Below are 14,511 nucleotides of genomic sequence, written 5' to 3' on the forward strand. Positions count from 1 at the left end.
CTGCCCTTCAGGGGAGGAATTAACCGACCGTTTCGGCGGGTGAGGATGAGCGCTAGGCGGATGTGACGTCACGTTTGTTCCCAGCGCTCCCGCGCGGTATGTTTATATTTTTCCGAGTGCTGTTCTGTGCCTACACGGCGTGCGCGCCGTAGAGACTCAAGTAGCCGCGTTGGACTTTTGCTGTCAACGGAAGTGTGAATGGTTGTCGCCCTGTCAAACAGCTCCAGCGTCTTCTGGCTCTACGGCTGTACAATCAGCCGTGGGCGTTCAACTGTCCACCATCGGCCCACTCAGGTGAGCGCTCCTTTTTGGCGGGTTTGCAATCAGTTCGCATATCACCTACTGAAAAGCTCAATTGCTTTCTGCTCGCTGCAGTTATATTAGCGACGTTTACGAAGTTCTTAACGTCACGTTCTCACCGTCTTGCGTCATTGTCACTGTTTATGCCGCTCTGTTCGCCTCTGTCGGCGATCGCGAGCTGTTGACGGTTTGTTGCACGGCGCGGAAACTCGCTCGCATGCAAACCCGTCTCGCCCATGGCGTTTCTTTGTCTCTTCTTTAATGTGGCGTCATTAAAATCACTTGTTAGCCTCGAGGCTTTTTCTAGACAATGTGCCTTGTGCTAACTGTGTTGTAACGAAAATGAACTTGCAGTAGGAGCGTGACAGGACGCTGTTGGGAAGGTTTTCGTGTGTGCGTGTGGTTCGTGAGGGCGTTGTAACCAACGGTGTTTCATTCCTCATGTTCCATTTCTTTCTCTTGCAGCATCTTTTGACTGCAGTCGCGGTGCCCCTAGCCTGCCTGCAGCACTCATCCTGCCATTCCAGTGGGAACTAATGTTCGCAGGCCACTTGTCACAACCTAACGGGTTCCCGCACTTGCCTGGCTTGTAATTTATGGTATACTTTAGATCCACCATTGCGTTCTCACTCTGTGCGTACATTTAAAGCGAGTGTTTACACTAACGTGGCAGTAGATAGCCATGAAGACAGCAGCGTGTGTACTGGAAATGCCTGCCAGTGAAAACAAAACCAAACGATCTACGGATCTATGCCAGCTTGACCGTTACAAGTCTTTCTGCGAGTATCAAAGCAATGAACAGCTGGGGATATCTCGTGTGCAGAATTGTGTTCTTCCTTCTATTTGTTATCTATTTGCTGGTATAAATTTAAGAATTGATAGTATGAGTAAGGTAGACAGAGAACAAATTAAGTGATTGCGTTGCTCTTGGAAATACTTTACACGAAATAAAACTGCTTCCTGCGAGTTCGCACTGCTTAGTGCAGTAAAAAAGGTTCTGTATAACAAATAATTTGATGCACCCAAACCCATCTGTGATGAAGGTACGTTGTGCATGGATTATTTAAGGGCAAGTTATTAACTCTGGCAAAGCAAGAAAGTGACCTCTTTGTTGTGCAGAAAACTAGTTTAGTAGTAATTTTGGCTTTTGTCTGGACATTGTCTACAGGAATAGTAGCCTTGGCGCACGACTTTGTGGACACTTTCCTGTCGCCTTCCTTCAATGCCAACACAGCGGCGAAGACGCCTCGGCAATCAAAATCGCATGATGTCAGGCAGTTACTGCTGGATCATTCATTCTACCATGAGGGCATCCTCTACAAGCCGTGAGGCCTTGCTCTGTTTTCTGCTGGGGCTCTTTTCGTTGCCAAGTGCCATGGTCTTTTTGGGTAAAGCTCCCCAAAACAAAGTGGTCTTGTCCCTGTTGGAATTGTCATGTTATCCGTGTAAAATTCAGAACACTGATGCTTCTGCTGCAAATACAAGAAGTGCTGCAGATTTGCACATGTGGGAGCTCGGTTTTTATCTACGTGTGTGAAAGATGTGTCGCATGATACAGGGCGGAGATGCCATGGTGCTATAAAATATGTTAGAGAACTTTGGATTGTATCTAACAAGGAGACAGCAAGCTCTGACGCTTCCTCTCTAACTCTGTAAGAGAAGGGCGCAGAGAACGATGTTTGATTTTAAAGGAGTTCAGTCATCGATGTGTCATGAAAAACTGATTTAAAAGGATGGCGAGGCATGGATGAAATTTTAAAAGCATAAAGGAGATCTGTGTATGCTCGCTGGCGTTGTAGGTTCCATTTGTTGCACTCCACATACATGCTTTCAACTGGACTAGTCCGGAAGGCACCACACGCCAAACGGAGCCCTAGATGAGGCACTGGGTCCAGCATTCTGAGGAATGTTTTAGTGGCTGACCCATAGACAACGCTACCGTAGTCCAATCGTACAATGCACCTTTTGTGTCGTCATATAGGGAGCCTCAATTTTTATGCTGCAGTGTAAACCATGCCAATGCATGTTTGTAAATGTCCATTCCACCAACAAATTCACGGCATGCCTTGACAGTAAGCGCAGTTTTGTGCATCTAGATAATCACCTGTACCTATTTATCACAGGCCTGCAACTTGCACATGGTCGGATTTAAGCACCCTAAATGTAGCAACTGTAGCCGACCATAACACATAATCTTGAAAACACTACCTTATCAACACGAAAGCAATATGTGGCCCATTGACTAAGCAGCCACTATCCACTGTCTGTGCTAGCACAACAGCTCCTAAATTGGCCGGCAGTGCAAAGAGTGAATTGAGTTCAAAACAACTTTGGGAAGAGTTGAAACCGCATGGGAACCAAACCCAGGACGTCCCTAGTGCAAATCCAGCATTACATCCTTGACACCACTATAGCTCAGTGGCTCTAGCTGACTAAAGGTGGACCCAGGGAGCGCATTGTGACCTTAAACTGAAAAAACGTCCAGAGGTACAAGCAACCCGAGATACTATGAGTTTGAAATTTCTTGGCGATTCATTAGGTCACACGCTCAAGCTACAACACATAGCCATAACATCCCCACTCAGGTGAATTGGCCAGTCACGATGATAGCTGCTGTCAGAAGCTCACGGCTGTTTCACCAATCCCCGTTTGTCTTAAAACAATGCTGCTTAAATTACACACTGGCCAACTGCACCTCGTCGAGTATATTTTACGCTCCTGGCATTCTGCATTGCCCTTGTTTAGTGTTAAAGAACTATGTATTTGATCACATGTGAAGACTGCCATTTCTGTTGGAGAGCATTTCGTGCTTTCAACCTGAATGGGTTGACTCTCATCAATTCAACACTGACTGCGCACTTTGATTGTGGTGTAATAAACAGAAAACCTGGGTAGAGCCAAAATACTGAAGAGTAAATTATGCTTGGCTTATACATTGCACAGCATAGCTGTAAACGTCGAAATTCGACTTTTTAGGTTTCACATGGCAAAGCTCGGCATAGCTTGGGCCAACTATGAGGTGTACTGCAGTGGAGGGCTATATGTTAAGTCAGGCCACCTATGAATCTTTTGACATGCTTCGAAAACTTGGCACACAGGCATTTTTTTTGTTCTACCTAAACAAATGCTTTGGACTGGCCAAAATGTTTTGTACGGGTGAAACTGCACTATGCAACTGCAAATAAGAATTGAACCAACTTACTGTTGTGTCCCTTCGAGAATCCAGTGCTTGCCTAATATCGAAAATTGCATCCAGGATTCCAGCAATTGATTCAAGAAATGTACTTGTATGTCCAAGGAACGAGCTCGAATAAAAAGTTACCCTTCTTTATCTGCATTACTTGCATATTTATTTATTTGAAAATTTTTAGCACGAAAACAACAAAGCAGTACAAACAGGCAGTGCTGTCACTTTTCTTGCTCTCTCTCCCGTGCTTTGTTGTTTTTGCACTGTTTATTATTTTTAAAAATACGCCAAATTTGCCATTTTAGTTGGTTTTGTTTGTTTTGATGTTATGCTGTGTTGCCAAGGAAACTGTAAAAGTCACCTCCAAGAAAAAAAAAAGAATACCTAGCATTTGTAAGTGTATGCTTCTTGATGGATAGGAACTCTTACTATGTGAAAGTGAAGCCAAGAAAACACCAAAGTCGTCACAAACACTGAAGAATGTTTATTGACATGGCATCACATCACTTGCTGGACATGCAACAAGGCCCCATAACGCTGCTCACGCAAGAGTGCAAAGCATGCTTTGTGGCTAATACCACTTGATAAAAATACAAACAGGCACTTATTTGCCCCAAGGTGACCCTGAATGCAAATGTGACGTGCACAACTGGAAATCAACAAAAGAGTTTGGGTCAGTTTGTGGGATAAGTGAAAAGTGTGGACAAAAGTTGAGAGCACCTTTATGTATTAGATGACGAGACTGCTAGCACAAGACAGGAAGGACCAAAGGGTGCTTGCTCAGTATTGTATGGCTCTAAATAGGTGCAGATTGCTACTCACTGGACCAAAAGTCCTGGAAGACCCCTGATTTTAAAGCAAAACTTTTTGTCTCACCAGTGGAATATGCCATGCCAAAAAGGCATTGCAGAAAAGCCAACTTTCTCTGACAATGATAGTGATCGTGGGTGAAGTGCAGAAAATAAAACGCTTCCTGTAGTCAGAAACGAATCAGGACCCTCGCGGTGTGAGGGTCCTGATTCGTGAGGGTCCTGATTCGTTTCTGCGGTGTGAGGGTCCTGAAATTAGACAAAAATAGTGTACATCGCAATCTAACGACGACGGCAGTTGAATGCGAAGCTTTCGTCATGCAAAATCAAGCGGTGAAGTTTTAAAGCCACTGCGAACAAAAGTCCAAACTGCGTGCAAGTCAAAGTGATAGCTCAACGAGTCAATGTTTAAGCTCAGATGACAATAAAGCAAGGAATCCCTCACGAGAAAACCGAGTTAACCATTGTTGTCGTAAGACAAAGGGGTGCATGTTTTTTTACTTGTAATTATGTCAATTAATGAACACATGAAAGAACAAGTAACTGAGAGCAAGGAGCAATGATGAAACTGACAACAGCCACAGATTTGCACATGCCTATTGCAGAGAAGGAAATCTGGAGAGGCACTGTCTGGACAGGAAAGGGAGCAGTAGAGGAGCACAGCAGTTGCGTCTGAACCTTCCCACACAGCCGAACAGGGAGGGAGAATAAGGCAAATGGACGAAATTAAGGGTTGGGAGTCTTAGTAGCCACTGTACTTTCCTGTCAACCAGGCGTGTGGCTGGATGGAATAGATGAACAGCAACGTGGGAGCTAGAGGGCTGCTTGCTGGCGACACTACTACCACCCAGTAGTCTGTACTCCACAGTGCACAGTAGGAGGAACCAAACTGGAAGTGGGACTGCAAATCGGCAGGATGTTACAAATGGAAAAAGTGCTGCGTGGCTGTCACAAGTCAAGGTCAATCACCCTTAAGGGGAGGTGCCAAAACCCCTTAAAGAGAAGATGAAGACATGACATTTGGATCTAGTGGCTAAAAATGAACCATTCATGTAGCGCCCCACCGTAAAAGGGGAGTGACCTTCACTCATTTCCTGAAATAAAGTTTAAAAGAGGTTCATCCCGGGCAGTTGCCACCAGCACCCTAGTAGTATGGTGGAAACACACCTCAATCTTTGCTTTTAGGAGGTCTTTTACCGAGCTGTCTACCAAAAATCAAATTATTTTTTTTAAGGGGGCACACTTAAACCAAAAAAACATGGGTTTTAAAGTTAGGACGATAAAAATCGAGGGATAGGTGTAATTTTTCATTGAAACTGTAGATATGAAATTTCTTTCTGTGTAAAACAACTATATTCGAACTTATTTGGATTTTTATGTTTGATTTTTTGACAGCCTTTGTAAGGAAGGAAGGAAGGAATAAAAGTAAAGGAAAGGCAGGAATGTCAACCAGGCTGTGGCCTAGTTTGCTTTCCTACACGTGGCGAAGGGGAACCATGGGAAAAAAGATGAAAAGCAGTAAAAAAAGGAGAAGGTAAAGAGAGAGCGTGTAAAAAAACTGCTGGAGGGATGCAGCTGAACAATGTACCAGTGAACTGTGCACAAATCAAGGACTGACTGCCATAAGACTAACATTATCATAATATATGGTCTGTAGCAGAAGTAACAGCTGTTTGGAGTTTGGGCCTGGACAGCAACACCAGTTTTTCTGGTTCCCACCTTCTAGGCCCAAACTTCAAATGGTTGTAACCCCTGCTACAGAATGATAATGTTAGTATTATTGCACTCCTTGACTTGTGCACAGTTCACTGGTACTTTGTTCAGCAGCGTCCCTCCAGCAGTTTTTTTTATAAAGGCTGTCGTAAAATCAAACATAAAAATCCAAATAAATTTGAATATAATCGCATTACACAGAAACAAATTTGATAGCTATATTCAGAATGAAAAACTACATGTCCCCCAAAATTTATTGTCATACCTGTAAAAATAATGTTTTTGATCAAAGACCGATGTGCCTCCTTAACTCGAAGCTTTCACAATTGCAACTTGAGTCAAAGTCCGAAATCTAAACTGCTTCGACCGTGTCAGAATGGCGCAGTCTGACAGATAATGGTTTCATAATGCAAGGGACGCTGGTTCCATTACGACCACGGGAAGCGTTTCTTATTGAGGTGCTTGATGTGCTTTTGCTTATCACCCTGATCGCTTTGTGAAACCCACTAGACAAAAATGTACAGTTTCTACTACAAAACTCATCAAGGACAAACGGGGTAACACCCAAGACGGAGCAAGCTTCTGCGATGAAAATGTTTGACAACAATTCCGAAGGACAAATTTTTCTTATTTCCTTACTTCCAAGTTTCCCACAAAGGTGTGCAGTTTTCCTTTGTTACTGTACGGCTGCACTTCAGAAGGATGTCGAACTTTTCGTTCACAGAAGGCATGCATCTCCGTTCAGCTTGGACCCCTGCAACAATTGGCAGCTAAGTGTGCCTATCAACTACCGTGATAAAATTCTTGGTACTTGCATGAAGAGTACACACGTAACGAAAGACACGAAAGGTACGAACTGGCGAAAGGTTTACCATGTTTCTTGTAGGCAGTTCCTCGTACTCCGAATTACTTGGTATATTAAACCATTTTTGCCGCATAAAGCTGCTCAACTTTACATGCTTCGTTGTGGTGGGAAGAAGCTTTATTCTGTGTTATTTTGAAGTGCAGCATAGTCCTTTTGTTTTCTGTCAACCTCATCTGCACTGAATTTCAATTAAAAAATGAGTTCCCTTCCACTGTGTGAAGGATGACCTGCAAAGCTGGATGCAGTCCACGGAGTGCACGAAACAAAACACGTTTGTCGTAATTTGCGATGGAGCATCCTTCCTAGCCAATTAGCTGAATGAACCTCTGAAGGATCCAAGCGTTGTTCTTGCAGATAAACATGGTCCTGCCTGTGTCCCTCCCGCGTCGTAACCATCTTACTCTTTGTGTAACGCCGGGTTCAGACTGTTGCCACAACTGTCGTAATAACTTTAAAGAATGACGTCATTTCACGTCTCAGCCAAACGAACTGCGTGACATGCCATTTTTTTCGTCCATAGATCACGATGCGGCTTTTGCGTCGGTAGTCTGAACATAGCTTAACATACAAACCCAATCCGCTGTACCACTAAGGGCTCCGGACAGTTCCCATTGGGCCGTTTAACGTCCGCGTTTAAACCTCACACCAGCACAACGGACATTCCATCCATCAGGGCGGGCAAGAAACCCATGGCTGCGCGTGCCCGCCCCCCCTCCTCCCTCCCACTATTCTTCACTACAAACCTGCGCACGCGTAAACCGGCAGCCAGACATGTGCACGTGCTTAAAAGTGACAGACACCGTCGAAAATATCCCCTGATAGCCCTCTGAAGTGATATTGGCTCACGCTGGCGTTCCAAGCGGGCAAGCTGTTGTTCATCCGGAAGGGATTTGTCGCTACTCGAAGAGGTGAACTTGGTGCGGTAACGGCGCCGCCAGCAGCTTTGTTGTTTTTGTGACCATTGGCGCTTGTGATCAGGCCAACGCTTCAATTCTTGCTCTTTGTCCTCCAAACAAACGGCATGCATCCGTCACATAACGATTTAAAGCCTTAAAGCCCTTGAGCTATATTCTCCAGGACAAAGATGTGGCTGTACGTTTTCCTTCCCGCTCGTATGGATCTTCCTGTGTGTGTAAGATGTATGTGTAACACATCAACCCCCACCCGAACCGCTTGATTAAGGAGGACAGCCAACTAACTGCATTGAGCCATGTAATTTTGTCATCTAAATCTCGCACCAGCGCCACCGGCATTTCAGTAGCAGCGGCAAGAAGCCTAGCTGTGCGTGCACACCCCCCTTTTTTACCCGCAAACTGTGCACGCATAAACCGGCCACCGATGATGGTGCATACTTAGGCGTGAAAGACACCGGCGAAAATGTCGCTCGGAAGGCCTTCCAAGCTCAAAAAGAAATATGGGCTCAAGCCGGCATTCCCACTGGGGAAGTTTCTCTTCTACCGGCAGGGATTCGCAGCTATTTGGCGAAGTGAGTTTGAGCGTCAACAGTGACGGTGAGTTTCGGCCGTTTTAGGGGGCTGCCCTTTGGTAACCGCTACCTGGGCTTCGCAAGAGCGGCGTCTGTTTTTGTCCACGTATCCTAGTGAGCGAACACAGCAGGGACGAAAGGAAGAAAACGGAGAGGAGTGTCTGGCGAAGGCTGAAGGGGAGTACGACACGTGCGGCTATGGCGTAACCTCTTTCACTGCCTTTCCCTCGCACGTCTTATGCACCGCCACCAAGGAGTGCCCTCCCCCTGACACTTTCCCCAGACGCTGTTCCATTCTCCGCTAATCCAAACCACGTGACGTTTGTGCGGGTGGTTCAAACACCATATGCAGCAACATGCTCGCTGCTCAATTGTGCGGGGCTAATCCGAACCATGTTACTATTGCGCGGGAGGTTCGAAAATGATTTGCAACATGCTGGCCGGCGGCGGCGGCGCACTACGAGGTAGCAGCAGAGTAACCCATGCCGCCGTATGTTTACTGATAACACGAACACTCCCTGAGACTCAGCAGAAATGCGCCATGACCGAAAAGACTGCAGCTCGCGCTGCGCACATATTTCATATTAGGGAGTGTAGTAATCATGAGTGCATTTTTACGCCAGTCCCTGCTTCTGTTTATTTTTCGCAATCATCTGATAACCGCACCACCGCTGTTAGCTGCCGACTGTGTAACTTGCCAAAGGGGCATCGGCAGAGGCGAGGGGAAAATAGTTGTGAAAGAGGGGTGAGCGGTGGTGAGGAGGAACCCCGGAGCAGCGCCGAGTAAATCGATGACACCGGAATGAAAACTGGGGGGGTTAGACATGTACTGCTTTGCAGTAAAAAGTTCCCAGTTTTCAATGTGTGGATTCGAGCTTGTGGATACTCCATGATCAAAACCTATAAGTGTGAAAAAGTATTGATGTAACCTATTATAAATTTTGGACGATGCTATATGTACTACGTAGTGAAGTTCCACAGTCCCACCAGATTTTGCTATACCCAACACCAATATAGCATTATCTAGGTGCAGGCAGAAACACTTTTTTATATGTGTTCACGTACTTTCAAGCATTCGGAGGGTCAACATGGCTGCTTGTCACTGCTTCTGACCGATCATCCATGGGCTGATCCCACCAATCTGGCTGCCACAAATCACAATAATAACGTGGAAGTCTTCAATTGTGGGCTGGACTGACACACAAAATTCGCGCCAGGGCTGTCAAGCTGGCGGGGCAACTTTATGATCGCGGCGTTAACTCACCACAGTGGTTCGAACACTTGCCCAGTATGAATGTAGCTATTTCTGGCATCGTTGGGTTGGCCCATAATGCTTGCTTTACTGATGTTTAAGTACTACACCTGTGTCGACTGGCAAGCTTATATTTCCTCAACAGCTTCTCTAGCTCGCCCAGACTTTCTCGATACACAAGTCTGAGCTGACGTGCGAGCATGTCTGTACGTCGTGTGGTTCCTTGTTAATGAACCAGACCATGCAACTGAACGGTGCGAATGCAGATTTGATGCTTTCAGTGCATTTCACTACTTCCTTCGATCAACAAGAGAGAAACTGTCAGTAATGCTAGGAGAAAGACTGGGCGAGTCAGGAATGCTGCTTAGACATTTCCTAGTACCATATAAATAGTCTACTTAATCTTCCTCAGAGCCAAAACATCATTTTAGGTTGTGATGAAACAGACCATTCTTTCTTTTTGAAGCACTCCTTTGTTTATGTATTGAAAACCAATTTGCCCAGAGGCACACTTCATAAGTTATTTGTGTATATGGCTAATTTTTTACATTTTAACATTTATATGTTCTCATTGTGTAGTATGATACTAATCTTGAGCATATCATTTTCGAAACAGAGGTGGTTTTCTTTAGGTGGCAGTTTCTTTTCTCTACAAAAAAAAAATAGCGCTTACTGTAAAAAGGGTTCAAACAATAAAAAAGGAAATCTGTTTTAAATAAGGACGAGAAAGGTTCACGTCAATTTATATGGCTGAGAAAAAGATTATGGCGGTCACTAGACGTGCTGTGGTTCCCGTAGGGCTAACAAGTGATTTGCAAAAAACTGGACAAAACTTCCCATGGTGCGGTCACATGCGGTTCTGCACAGATGGCATCTGGCCCCATTTTGTCTGACTGGCAATGAAAACTGCCTGCTTCAAAATAACAAAGACATTTTTTGGCCACATTTATATTCAGGCAGAAAGTGTTGTGCAGCCATTGCACATAATATTGCCTGGTATGAAAAATGTGCTCAATAAGTTTCGCAGGAAAGCTGGTTTCGAGAATTGAATCGTGCCATAGGACGAAACAAAATTAACTAATAATTATAGTTAAAAACAACACAACAGAAGTCCTGAGTTTTGCCATGGATATTTTTGTGCTCTTTCTGTATCACGTTTACAACCAGTATTGCCATGCTGTTAATTACATTGTACCTTTGGTCTCATAGGTCACCCAGAAAGGACACCACCAACTGAAGCTGAGGAAGTAGTGTAAAAAAAATTCACTTTATATTGTAAAACAATAACAGTATTGATGTATTCTTGAATGCATAAGAAACAACAGCCTCCCTTGTCCCTTGGACCTTTTGGATGCAGACCTATTTTTAACTACCAGCAAACATTCTTTTTATTTTACGGTGAAGGGGTGGGGCTGCTTCCTTTCCTTCAGCTTGTTAAGTTGGCCGTTTTTCATATATAACCAGGTATTTAAGCATTCAGAAGTAGACGCATCATGATCAGGTATAGCTTGAGTCCAACTGATTAGGCGTGTTCTAATTTTTGTCATGCTAAGCGTCACACTCCGAATGCTCCCCATGAGCACAAACGAGTTGCAGTGAATGACTGAAGATAGCACGTAATTTTTTTATCAACATGTAACCGCCTAAGAGTTCACATGGCATAAAATTAGTAGCGGTTACCCAGCAGTTGGGCAACACGCCACTATTTAAACTAAATGCAGATGCTACTCGACAGTTTTCCTCTAGCTTAGAGACTGCCTTTTCCATGTATTTTCTAGTTCATAAATATACCATACAATGCTTGGATGCAGCAGCTCTCATAAACTACAAAATGACAAGAATAAGATGGGCATTGCTTCCACAGATGATCTTTTTGTATCATTCATGACATGAAATCTCCAACTGAGTCTTTGGATCTTGGTAACAAACTGTTTCAAAGCACAATGCAAACCGTGATGAAGAAACAGCATTACATCAGGTGCATAGCCTGGGACACTGTGTAGCTGAAAAAAATATCTATAAGTCTTCCTGCTTCATTTTCCTGTGTCTACAATACAAAGCGCGTTTATTAACAATAAAAGCAGGGCGGTAGGAGGGTGTAAAACGTTTAATGATCGCATTGCAAAATAATGTGCCTTAAAGGAGCCATGAAGAGAAAACACAAGTTTGGTTCATTCAAAAGATTGTCTCGTTAAAATCATACTGACACCACTTTTACTGTAAACTTTGCTCAAATAAGCTACATAATTAGGAAAAAAGGGAATGGCCATGTGACCCACTAGCTCATTTTTCGCAACAGAACCTATGATGTCATACCAGACAGCCCTGCGATTGGCGGAGAGCGGCAAAGGCAAACGCAAATTAGGCAGAGCTTATAAGCTTGCAGAACGAGCTATTTGCGCTTAAATTGAGGGCACATTCTTTTTAAAGCACTAAGAATGGTGGGACAAACAGTGGAGGTTACGAAAGCACACGTAAACATAGAAGTACCGATGCGTACTGCTGTTGCACTATGCTTGGTCTAGCTGCACAGGACTGCGGGGCTTTGGGATTGTTTCAGACGACATTGGCCGATTGACGCAAGTGATGATGTCTTGCATGACCGTATTTGTCGAGGGAGCACCATGTTTCACGAAACGATTGTCTCCATGAACAAAACAAGCCAGGTACAAATACGTTCACAAACAAACCAAGGGCAGAAAATGGCTTGCCGCGGTGTGGTGGTGTCATCTAGGTTCACTAACGGTAAACAAGGCCCTGTGATGTCATTGCAGACCACGAAAACGCATTTAGTGGGAAAATCAAAATTTTAACTTGCATTAACTAATTTCTCAGTGAATAAAGCACCGTTTGCATGCGGACAAGCGCTGGGGGCCCTATAAACACGAAATCTTTCGAATAACACAAACTTGTGTTTTGTCTTCATGGCTCCTTTAAGCTTTTTTTTTAAATGCTATGGATGAGCTACTTCACATAAAAGGCGTATTTTACATTCTTAGCCTTGTATGGCTTTCTCGCACAGCTTAGACGTCGTGTGAAAAAGCCAACTTGGTCTAGCAGCTCAAGGCAAGGTAGGTGCACCTTCTCCCGTTTGCACTCAAGAGTTTGCATGAGCAGGCATTAATTGACTGCTGCATAATCGAGTAAAACTGAAGGCACTTCGCACTATGAGGCACAGGGCAGCGTAGTAGACCTCTCACTCGAGGATCTTCAGCGTAAACCAAGACATCGCGTACAAAAGGTAATTTTTTTTGGCTTTGTAAATTCAATGCAGCCTCGGCAGCCAGGAATCGAACCCCAGACATTGTACATCCCTGCAGCCACAGGAGACTATGAGAGATCTGAGCAATCTGGCACCTCAGAAATCTCATGAAGATGAATAAAGCTACCGTGTGATATTATTTAGAGGGTTTACAAAACCCAAGGATAGACAGCATAGGGGCACTAGATACATACTTGCTTACACAAAACTCAAAAGTAAAAAAAAAAATGACGTGGGCAGCCAAGGCACGGTATATATACGGTGTTGACCAACACCATGTATTGTGTCCTGGCCGACCACGTAATTTCTGTGCCTGCCTCCACTGGAATGTGAAAGGCGCCGTAAACAGCCCTGTGGTCAGCCATAACCCATTACACATCCAAGACTACAGTGCAAACTTTGTCGTGACGGAAACCACGTACGATGCCGTTTGCACGAAGGTCACGCCAGCCTGCCTCATAGATTGCGCGATATCGATAGTGCATATAACAATTTCTGGTGGGACTTCACTAGGTGGTACATATAGCATCGTCCATACATTTTCAACAGTAAAAAAATAAAGTTAGTAAATAAGCAGTGCATAAGCTATCCCTACCTCTTCATTGTTTCACTACTTTCTGAAAAACTTGTGCTTGAAAATGTCAGGCTGGAATGGATACGTAGACCAGGGTGGTATTGACATTGGCCTAAATAACTGAGTTTGATTTGAATGAACCAAACTACCGTGTTACTGTAAACCCTCACTTGAAATGTACGCAGAGTGAGAACGCAATGGTGGATCTAAAGTATACCATCAATTACAAGCCAGGCAAGTGCGGGAACCCGTTAGGTTGTGAAAAGTGGCCTGCGAACATTAGTTCCCACTGGAATGGCAGGATGAGTGCTGCAGGCAGGCTAGGGGTACCGTGACTGCAGTCAAGAGATGCTGTAAGAGAAAGAAATGGAACATGAGGAATGAAACACCGTTCAGGCAGCAGTAAATAAACAGTCTAGGATGAGTAAAAAAAGGTCAAACGACAGAGAAGACCACACAAGCAGTGCTCTTGCCCGCCCTGCGTTATCCGGGTCGTTCCCGCTGAATTACATTGGTTATTGAACGCCGACTGGCCTCACTATTAAAGATGAAAACACATAACGAAGTCAGCATCCCTTGGCAGGCACTCCTGGCAAGCAAAAGTGCTGGATGCAGTAACGAGTGCAACAGGCTAAAGCAGTGTGTTACAACGCCCTCACGAACCACACGCACACACGAAAACCTTCCCAACAGCGTCCTGTCACGCTCCCAACTTCACCAATAGATCGTACTGCAAGTTCATTTTCGTTACAACACGGTTAGCACAAGGCACGTTGTCTAGAAAAAGCCTCGAGGCTAACAAGTGATTTTAATGACGCCACATTAAAGAAGAGACAAAGAAACGCCATGGGCGAGACGGGTTTGCATGCGAGCGAGTTTCTGCGGCGTGCAACAAACCGTCAACAGCTCGCGATCGCCGACAGAGGCGAACAGAGCAGCATAAACAGTGACAATGACGCAAGACGGTGAGAACGCGCCGTTAAGAATTTCGTAAAAGCGAGCAGAAAGCAATTGAGCTTTTCAGTAGGAGATATACGAACTGATTGCAAACCCGCCAAAAAGG

General features: G+C 44.6%; 1 long non-coding RNA gene across 1 annotated transcript; it reads left to right on the top strand.

Annotated features, from left to right (window-relative positions):
* Positions 1–155: 155 nt before the first annotated feature.
* LOC144174676 (uncharacterized) lies at positions 156–3,647 on the top strand. The gene is made up of 2 exons (XR_013323510.1): positions 156–294; positions 766–3,647. It is a non-coding gene; the product is annotated as an uncharacterized LOC144174676 (long non-coding RNA).
* Positions 3,648–14,511: the final 10,864 nt, after the last annotated feature.

The sequence above is a fragment of the Haemaphysalis longicornis genome, unplaced genomic scaffold (genome assembly GCF_048455015.1).
Source record: "Haemaphysalis longicornis isolate Haplotype H1 unplaced genomic scaffold, Haemaphysalis longicornis Haplotype H1 scaffold_3, whole genome shotgun sequence".
Classification (NCBI taxonomy): Eukaryota; Metazoa; Arthropoda; class Arachnida; order Ixodida; family Ixodidae; genus Haemaphysalis; species Haemaphysalis longicornis.